This window comes from Triticum urartu, chromosome 3A, assembly GCF_056163025.1.
Source record: "Triticum urartu cultivar PI428250 chromosome 3A, HENAU_Tu73, whole genome shotgun sequence".
NCBI classification, from domain to species: Eukaryota; Viridiplantae; Streptophyta; class Magnoliopsida; order Poales; family Poaceae; genus Triticum; species Triticum urartu.
The window spans coordinates 564,031,968-564,042,912 of record NC_141875.1 but is presented as its reverse complement, the minus strand read 5'-3'; the positions used below and the strand labels follow the sequence as shown (position 1 = coordinate 564,042,912).

Genomic DNA, 10,945 nt, shown 5'->3' with positions numbered 1-10,945 from the left:
GGCAAGATGACATGATGTAGAGGGATAAACTCAAGCAATATGATATAAACCCCATCTTTTTATCCTCGATGGCAACAATACAATATGTGCCTTGCTGCCCCTGCCGTCACTGGGAAAGGACACCGCAAGATTGAACCCAAAGCTAAGCACTTCTCCCATTGCAAGAAAGATCAATCTAGTAGGCCAAACTAAACCGATAATTCCAAGAGACTTGCAAAGATATCAAATCATGCATATAAGAATTCAGAGAAGAACCAAATAATACTCATAAATAATCAAATTCATTAACCCACAATTCATCGAATCTCGGCAAACACACCGCAAAAGAGTATTACATCGAATAGATCTCCAAGAACATCAAGGAGAACTTTGTATTGAGAACCAAAGAGAGAGAAGAAGCCATCTATCTAATAACTATGGACCCAAAGGTCTGTGGTAAACTACTCACACATCATCAGACAGGCTATGGTGTTGATGTAGAAGCCCTCCATGATCGAATCCCCCCGGTAGATCGCCGGAAAAGGCCCCAAGATGGGATCTCACGGGTACAGAAGGTTGCGGCAGTGGAAAAGTGCTTTCTTGGCTCTCCTGGATGTTTTTAGGGTACATGGGTATATATAGGCGAAAGAAGTACGTCGGTGGAGCTTCATGGGGCCCACGAGGGTGGGGGCGCGCCTACCCCCCTAGGCGCACCCCTGCCTCATGGAAGCTTCGCGGACTTCCATACTTGTACTCCAAGTCTCCTGGGTTGCGTTTGTTCCAAGAAAGATCCTCGCGAAGGTTTCATTCCGTTTGGATTCCATTTGATATTCCTTTTCTGCGAAACACTGAATTAGGCAAAAAATAGCAATTTGCACTGGGCCTTTGGTTAATAGGTTAGTCCCAAACATAATATAAAAGTGAATATTAAAGCCCATTAAACATCCAAAACAGATAATATAATATCATGGAACAATCAAAAAATATAGATACGTTGGAGACGTATCAAGCATCCCCAAGCTTAATTCCTGCTCGTCCTTGAGTAGGTAAATGATAAAAACAGAATTTTTGACGTGGAATGCTACCTAATATAATTTTCAATTTAATTTTCTTTATTGTGGCATGAATATTTAGATCCAAAAGATTCAAGACAAAAGTTTAATATTGACATAAAAACAATAATACTTCAAGCATACTAACCAAGCAATTATGTCTTCTGAAAATAACATAGCCAAAGAAAGCTCATCCCTACAAAATCATATAGTTTGGCCATGCTTCATTTTCGTCACACAAAATGCCCCCATCATGCACAACCCCGATGACAAGCCAAGCAATTGTTTTATACTTTAGTATTCTCAAACTTTTTCAACTTTCACAGAATACATGAACGCGAGCCATGGACATAGCACTATGGGTGGAATAGAATATGATGATGGAGGTTGTGTGGAGAAGACAAAAAGGGAGCAAGTCTCACATTGATGCGGCTAATCAATGAGCTATGGAGATGCCCATCAATTGATGTCAATGCGAGGAGTAGGGATTTCCATGCAACATATGCAATAGAGTTATAAATGTACGAAAGCTCAACAAAAGAAACTAAGTGGGTGTGCATCCAACTTGCTTGCTCACGAAGACCTAGCCCATTTTGAGGAAGCCCATTGTTGGAATATACAAGCCAAGTTCTATAATGAAAATTCCCACTAGTATATGAAAGTGACAAAATAAAAGACTCTCTATCATTAAGATCATGGTGCTACTTTGAAGCACAAGTGTGGAAAAAGGATAGTAACATTGCCCCTTCTCTCTTTTTCTCTCATTTTTTCCTTTTTTTTTGTGCCTTCTCTTTTTTATTTGGCCTTTCTCTCTATTTATTTCCTCATGGTACAGTGCTTCAATAATGATGATCATCACACTTCTATTAATTTACAACTCAAAAATTACAACTCGATACTAGAACAAAATATGACTATATGAATGCCTCTGGCAGTGTATCGGGATGTGCAATGATTCAAGAGTGACATGTATAAAAATTATGAGCGGCGGCTTTGCCAAACATACGATGTAAACTACATGATCATGTAAGGCAATATGACAATGATGGAGCGTGTCTTAAAAAACGAAACGGTTGAAAGTTGCATGGCGATATATCTCGTAATGGCTATGGAAAGGCCATAATAGGTATGTATGGTGGCTGTTTTGAGGAAGATATAAGGAGGTTTATGTGTGAAAGAGCGTATCACATCACGGGGTTTGGATGCACCGGCGAAGTTTGCACCAAATCTCGAGGTGAGAAAAGGCAATGCACGGTACCGAAGAGGCTAGCAATGATGGAAGGGTGAGAGTGCGTATAATCCATGCACTCAACATTAGTCATAAAGAACTCACATACTTATTGCAAAAATCTACAAGTCATCAAAACCAAGCACTACGCGCATGCTCCTAGGGGGATAGATTGGTAGGAAAAGACCATCGCTCGTCCCCACTCACAAGGAAGGCAATCAAAGAACACCTCATGCTTCAAATTTGTCACACAACGGTTATCATACGTGCATGCTACGGGACTTGCAAACTTCAACACAAGTATTTATCAATTTCACAATTACTTAACTAGCATGACTCTAATATCACCATCTTCATATCTCAAAACATTCATCAAGTACCAAACTTCTCATAGTATTCAATGCACTCTATATGGAAGTTTTTATTATACCCATCTTGGATGCCTATCATATTAGGACTAATTTTATAGCCAAATAAAATTACCAAGCTATTCTAAAAGACTCTCAAAATAATATAAGTGAAGCATGAGAGATCAATAATTTCTATAAAATAAAACCACCACCGTGCTCTAAAAAGATATAAGTGAAGCACTAGAGCAAAATTTTCTAGCTCAAAAGATATAAGAGAAGCACATAGAGTATTCTAATAAACTCTGATTCATGTGTGTCTCTCCCAAAAGGTGTGTAAAGCAAAGATGATTGTCGTAAAATAAAGAGCAAAGACTCAAACCATACAAGACGCTCCAAGCAAAACACATATCATGTGGTGAATAAAAATATAGCCTCAAGTAAAGTTACCGATAGACGAAGACGAAAGAGGGGATGCCTTCCGGGGCATCCCCAAGCTTAGGCTTTTGGTTGTCCTTAAATTTTACCTTGGGGTGCCTTGGGCATCCCCAAGCTTAGGCTCTTGCCACTCCTTATTCCAAAATCCATTAAATCTTTACCAAAAACTTCAAAACTTCACAACACAAAACTTAAACAGAAAATCTCATGAGCTCCGTTAGTATAAGAAAATAAATCACCACTTTAAGGTACTGTAATGAACTCATTATTTACTTATATTGGTGTTAAACCTATTGTATTCAAACTTTTCTATGGTTCATACCCCCCGATACTAGCCACAGATTTATCAAAATAAGCAAACAACACACGAAAAACATAATTTGTCAAAAACAGAATAGTCTGTAGCAATCTGGAGGTTTCAAATACTTCTGTAACTCGAAAAATTCTGAAAAATTAGGATGACCTAAATAATTTGTATATTGATCAACTGCAGTTGGAATTGGTATTTTATCACTATCTGGTAACAAACGAAAATTATTCTCGTGAGCGCATACTTTCTGTTTTTTTCACCAAGATCAAACAACAATCACCCAAGAAGATCCTAAAGGCTTTACTTGGCACAAACACTAATTAAAACATAAAAAACATAATCATAACATAGGATAGATGAATTATTTATTACTAAACAAGAACAAAAATAAAATTGGGTTGCCTCTCAACAAGCGCTATCGTTTAACGCCCCTAGCTAGGCATAAAACCAAGACTAGAGCTAAGTATTGTCATCTTTGGTATGCAATCCATAAGTGGCTCTCATAATAGATTCATAAGGTAATTTAATTTTCCTTCTAGGAAAGTGTTTCATGCCTTTCCTCAACGGAAATTGGAACCTAATATTTCCTTCTTTCATGTCAATAATTGCACCAATCGTTCTAAGGAAAGGTCTACCAAGAATAATAGAACATGTAGAATTGTAATATATATCAAGAACAATAAAATCTACGGGCACATAATTCCTATTTGCAACAATAAGAACATCATTAATTATTCTCATAGGTTTCTTAATGGTAGAATCTGCAAGGTGCAAATTTAAAGAATAATCATCAAATTCACGAAAACCTAACACATCACACAATGTTTTTGGAATCATGAAAACACTAGCACCCAAATCACATAAAGGATAGCTTTCATGATCTTTGATCTTAATTTTAATGGTAGGTTCCCACTCATCATAAAGTTTTCTAGGAACAGAAACTTCTAGTTCAAGCTTTTCTTCATAAGATTACATTAAAGCATCAACGATATGTTTAGTAAAAGCCTTATTTTGATCATAAGTATGAGGAGAATTTAACACGGATTGCAACAAGGAAATACAATCTATCAAAGAGAAATTATCATAATTAAATTTCTTGAAATCCAAAATAGTGAGTTCATTGCTATATAAAGTTTTGACCTCTTCAATCCCACTTTTATTAATTTTAGCATCAAGATCTAAAAACTCCGAATAATTGAGACGTCTTTTAACTAAAGTTTACTCATCTCGAGTCCCATCTTTATCAAGATTCATAATGGAAAATAAAGATTTAATAGGAGACACATCAATCACTTTTATATCTACATCTTTATTATCATGTAGATCCTCCCGTTTAGCGGCAATCTTATTAACTAAGTTGGCTTGCTTATCCGAAATTTGACCCACTAAAATTTCAAGATGAGCAAACTGAGATTTCAAATCATAAAATTCTTTAGACATATCATCGAGTTTTTTATTCATGTACTCCATAAAACATTTTTGTTCTTTAAGCTCGTTTCTGAAGAAATTATTATGCTCAAATTGCAAAGACATAAAGCTTCTAATGTTGTTTTCAATTTTTTCCAACCTTCTAAGGTGAGGATCAACGCTTTTTGGCAAGGCCATCAGGAAAATAGGCACACAAGAGGCAAGCGAAAAGAGACGAATGGAAAAGGGAAAATAAAACGACAAAGGTGAAGTAGGGGTGAGAAAAACGAGAGGCAAATGGCAAATAATGTAATGCGAGGGAGAAGAGTTTGTCATGGGTACTTGATATGTCTTGACTTGAACGTATATATCCTAGCAACGGCGCCAGAAATCCTTCTTTCTACCTCTTGAGCATGCGTTGGTTTTCCTTGAAGAGGAAAGGGTGATGCAGCAAAGTAGCATAAGTATTTCCCTCAGTTTTTGAGAATCAAGGTATCAATCCAGTGGGAGACTACACGCAAGTCGCCTAGTACCTGCACAAACAATCAAGAGCTTGCAACCAACACGATAAAGGGGTTGTAAATCCCTTCACGGCCACTTGCAAAAGTGAGATCTGATAAAGATAATAAAATAAATATTTTTAGTATTTTTGTTGTATAGATTGGAAAATAAAGATTGCAAAATAAATAGTAAACTAGAATTATAGATCGAAAACTTATATGATGTAAAGTAGACCCGGGGGTCATAGGTTTCACTAGTGGCTTCTCTCATGATAGCATATATTAAGATGGGTGAACAAATTACTGATGTCTACTACACAACCTTCTTCTTGTAGACGTTGTTGGGCCTCCAAGTGTAGAGGTTTGTAGGACAGTAGCAAATTTCCCTCATGTGACGTCTCTGATTCAATCGTACATTAATCATACACGCAAACGTGTACGATCAAGATCAGGGACTCACGGGAAGATATCACAACACAATTCTACGAATAAAATAAGTCATACAAGCATCATATTACAAGCTAGGTGCCTCGAGGGCTCGAATACAAGAGCTCGATCATAGACGAGTCAGTGGAAGCAACAATATCTGAGTACAGACATAAGTTAAACAAGTTTGCCTTAAGAAGGCTAGCACAAACTGGGATACAGATCGAAAGAGGCGCATGCCTCATGCTTGGGATCCTCCTAAACTACTCCTGGTCGTCGTCAACGGGCCGCACGTAGTAGTAGGCACCTCCAATGTAGTAGGAGTCGTTGTCAATGATGGCGTCTGGTTCCTGGGCTCCAACGTCTGGTCGCAGCAATCGGGTATAGAAAGGGGGAAAAGAGGGAGCAAAGCAATCGTGAGTACTCATCCAAAGTACTCGCAAGCAAGGAACTACACTACATATGTATGCATTGGTATCAAATGGAGTAAGGGTATCATATGTGGACTGAACTGCAGAATGCCGGAATAAGAGGGGGATAGCTAGTCCTGTCAAAGACTACGCTTTTGGTAACCTCCATCTTGCAGCAGAAGAAGAGAGTAGATGATAAGTTCACCCGGTATCATCGCATAGCATAATCCTAACCGATGATCCTCCTTTCGTCGCCCTGTGAGAGAGCGATCACCGGTTGTATCTGGCACTTGGAAGGGTGTGTTTTATTAAGTATTCAGTTCTAGTTGTCATAAGGTCAAGGTACAACTCCGAGTCGTCCTTTTACCGAGGGACACGGCTATTCAAATAGATCAACTTCCCTGCAGGTGTGCACCACATTTCCCAACACGCTCGATCCCCTTTGTCCGGACACACTTTCCTGGGTCATGCCCGGCCTCGAAAGATCAACACGTCGCAGCCCTACCTAGGCACAAAAGAGAGGTCAGCACGCCGGTCTAAATCCTGTGGCGCAGGGGTCTGGGCCCATCACCCTTTGCACAACTGCACGTTGCGAACGCGGCCGGAAGCAGAACTAGCCCCCTTAATACAAGAGCAGGCTTACGGTCCAACCCGACGCGCGCCGCTCAGTCGCTGACGTCACGAAGGCTTCGGCTGATACCACGACGTCGAGTGCCCATAACTGTCCCCGCGTAGATGGTTAGTGCGTATAGGCCAGTGGCCAGACTCAGATCAAATACCAAGATCTCGTTAAACATGTTATCTTGAAATAACCGCGAACGCCGACTAGGGCCAGACCCACCTCTCTCCTAGGTGGTCTCAACCTGCCCTGTCGCTTCGCCACAAAGATCCACACAGAGGGCCGTCGGGAAAGTATGTCCTTCCAGCCCCCAATTCGTGAATCAACCGCGGGTACTCCTCGAGCCAGCCCGTCGGGTTAGTGCGTATATACCCGTGATCACATCCCGAGTGATCACGGCCCGATAGTATAGCATGGCAGACGAACAAGAATGTAGGGCCACTGATGATAAACTAGCATCCTATACTAAGCATTAGGATTGCAGGTAAGGTATCAACAGTTGTAGCAACAATGACAGGCTATGCATCAGAATAGGATTAACGGAAAGCAGTAACGTGCTACACTACTCTAATGCAAGCAGTATAGAGGAGAGTAGGCGATATCTGGTGATCAAGGGGGGCTTGCCTGGTTGCTCTGGCAAGAGAGAGGGGTCGTCAACACCGTAGTCGTACTGGGTAGCAGCAGCGTCGGTCTCAGTGTCTAGCAAGAGAAGAGGGGGAAGAAACAATAAATATAATGCAAACAAATGCATGACATGACAAAGCGTGAAGTTAGGTGTGCCCTAACGCGGTATGAGGTGGTACCGGTGAAGGGGGGAAACATCCGGGAAAATATCCCTGGTGTTTCGTGTTTTCGGACAGATGAACCGGAGGGGAAAAGTCGCGTGTTCGCTATGCTAGGGATGCGTGGCGGACGAACAGGCTGCGCACCCGGATTTGTCTCGTCGTTCTGAGCAACTTTCATGTACAAAGTTTTTTCATCCGAACTACGGATTATTTTATACAATTTTTTTCAAGTTTTATTGTTTTTCAGGAATACTTTTAATTCGAAGTTAATTGGGCAAACTGTTTTGAGCACCCATAAGTGTACCCGGTGGCAGTAGCCTCAAAGGATGACGAGCGGGGCCAAGGTCAAATGTCAATAGCCCAGTCAGAGTTGACTGGTCAAAATGAACAGTGCCTGCAGGACCCGGATGTCATAGACTGCAGCTAATTAATTTTGTTATTTATTTTAAGCTCCAGGAGACCCACATGTCATCTGTGCATAGACTAGTGTAACCACTAATTATCATCTACTGGTCTAAACAGGGGCTATGCCCATCGGCCATGGCCCAAGCCGGCCACTAGTGTGCTTGGGCATGCACGCATGGTGTGCTTGGGCATGCAAGCCGGCCACTAGTGCACGACAGCCAGCAGTTACAACAGCAGTAGAGCAGCGATACTAGCGGCCGTATGCATCAGCAGCAGAGTTGGCACCAAGCAGGAGTAGCAGAAAAGCAGCAGCACCGGCGAGGCAAGCAGAGCAGTGGGGACTAAGCAGCAGTAGCAGCATGTATAACAGCAGCCCAGTAGGCAACCAGCAGGCGAGCAAGGCGCGGCTCGGGCACAACAGCCTTGCCGGGCGCGCAGCCAGCAGGGAGGCGAGCAGGGTGCGGGCGCAGCGGGAAGCAGAGCAACGCAGGCGCACGCACGGGGCACTGCCAAGGCACGGACGGCGCATGGGTTAGCTGGCAGTGGGGCGCGCCGATGCAGGCTGGAGGCACAGGGTACGACCACGGTGCGGTGAGCGCATGCTCACCACGAGCACGAGCGCGGCAGCAGTGGAGCCAAACGTCGAAGGATCTACTGGGGTGAAGGGAGGGAACGGAAGGCGGAGCTCACCAGGAGGTGATTGGCGAGCGCGAGACGACCGGGGAAGCTCCGGAGGCGACGAATCGAGGCGAGGTTGTTTGGCGGCCGACGGGGAAGATGAAGACCGATCCGTCGGTGTGTTGCATCTCCAGACGAACCCATGTTCGTGGTCGAAGAAAACGAAGGAGCAGCATCCTTCGGACCTCCTCTCGAGGCTCGGGGACGCTACGACGCTCGAGGTTGATGATGACGCGGCCACGGTTCCGCTCTAGCGAGCTCGAGATCGTGTGTGAGATGCGAGGGAGGGGAAAACTGAGGGCCTAGGGTTTCGGCGAGAGGGAGAGCGTCGAGGGCTTGCTCTTATCCATCCCCTCGACCGTGGGATGGCCGACAGCGCGGCATCCACACGCTAGACGGACCAGCAGCGTCCACGGCACGAGAGGTTGGGGATGACCAACGACTTGGGCTGGGACAGGTCGTGTGCGTGTAGTGCCCATAAGGCATAGTAGGCTGGCTAGCTTTTGATCATAGTGGGCCAATTTGCACAGGGCAACTTCAGTTTTAATCTCTTTTTTTGTTGTTATACACTTAGCTACTGTTTATACTATTTTGCTACCAAACGTGTTTTGTCTAGTATGAAACTTCAGATTTAAATGCTAAGCAATATTATTAGGTTGCAAAAAAAAAGGTTTCAAATATTTTTGAATTGTATAAATATTTGTTCAACCGTAAATGGTTAATTTAATCACAGTTGGTTCCCGTTTTAATTAAACTAGAGGCAGATAGTTATGTGCAATATGTTGATTGACGCTCTATAATTATTTAGTGAATATCTACTACCTTTTGAACATTTTTAAATCTCAGTTTGATGAATTTATAATTTGACTTGTTATTTAAATTTGAAATTTGAACGGGTTTTGAATCATCGCGAGATTATCAATAGTAATCGTGGTGATGTGGCAACATTAGTAGAGGGTCACTGTGGCTTAATTATCCGGGCGTCACACCTCAAGTGGATGACCTAAGGTTTATCAATCCGTAGGAGGCGTAGGATGAAGATGGTCTCTCTCAAGCAACCCTGCAACCAAATAACAAAGAGTCTCTTGTGTCCCCAACACACCCAATACAATGGTAAATTGTATAGGTGCACTAGTTCGGCGAAGAGATGATGATACAAGTGGTATATGGATAGTAGATAAAGGTTTTTGTAATCTGAAAATATAAAAACAGCAAGGTAACTAATGATAAAAATGAGCACAAATGGTATTGCAATATGTTGAAACAAGGCCTAGGGTTCATACTTTCACTAGTGCAAGTTCCCTCAACAATAATAACATAATTGGATCATATAACTATCCCTCAACATGCAACAAAGAGTCACTCCAAAGTCACTAATAGCGGAGAACAAACGAAGAGATTATGGTAGGGTACGAAACCACCTCAAAGTTATTCTTTCCAATCAATCCGTTGGGCTATTCCTATAAGTGTCACAAACAGCCCTAGAGTTCGTAGTAGAATAACACCTTAAGACACAAATCAACCAAAACCCAAATGTCACCTAGATACTCCAATGTCACCTCAAGTATCCGTGGGTATGATTATACGATATGCATCACACAATCTCAGATTCATTTATTCAACCAACACATAGAACCTCAAAGTGTGCCCAAAGTTTCTACCAGAGAGCCAAGACGAAAACGTGTGCCAACCCCTATGCATAGGTTCATGGGCGGAACCCGCCAGTTGATCACCAAAACATACATTAAGTGGATCAATAGAATACCCCATTGTCACCACGGGTATCCCACGCAAGACATACATCAAGTGTTCTCAAATCCATAAAGACTCAATCCGATAAGATTACTTTAAAGGGAAAACTCAATCCATTACAAGAGAGTAGAGGGGGAGAAACATCATAGGATCCAAATATAATAGCAAAGCTCACGATACATCAAGATCGTATCACCTCAAGAACACGAGAGAGAGAGAGAGATCAAACACATAGCTACTGGTACATACCCTCAGCCCCGAGGGAAAACTACTCCCTCCTCATCATGGAGAGCACCGGGATGATGAAGATAGCCACCAGAGAGGGATTCCCCCTCCGGAAGGGTGCCGGAACGGGTCTAGATTGGTTTTCGGTGGCTACAGAGGTTTCTGGCGGCGGAACTCCTGATCTATTGTGTTCGCCGAAGTTTTTAGGGTATATGGATATATATAGGAGGAAGAAGTAAGTCGGGGGAGCCACGAGGGGCCCACAAGGGTGGAGGGCGCGCCTAGGGGGGTGGGCCCGCCCCTGCCTCGTGGCTTCCTCGTTGCTTCCCTTACATACACCCCAAGTCTTCCGGATTGCTTCCGTTCCAAAAAGAAGTTCCGTGA

General features: G+C 42.7%; 1 long non-coding RNA gene across 2 annotated transcripts; it reads right to left on the bottom strand.

Annotated features, from left to right (window-relative positions):
• Nucleotides 1-236: 236 nt before the first annotated feature.
• LOC147980535 (uncharacterized) lies at nt 237-9,177 on the bottom strand. Of its 2 annotated transcripts, XR_015619403.1 has the most exons (3): nt 8,597-8,983; nt 7,341-7,415; nt 237-6,051 (listed from the first exon to the last, which is right to left on the bottom strand). It is a non-coding gene; the product is annotated as an uncharacterized LOC147980535 (long non-coding RNA). The 2 variants fall into 2 exon arrangements; XR_015619402.1 differs by having other exon boundaries at nt 237-7,415; nt 8,597-9,177.
• Nucleotides 9,178-10,945: the final 1,768 nt, after the last annotated feature.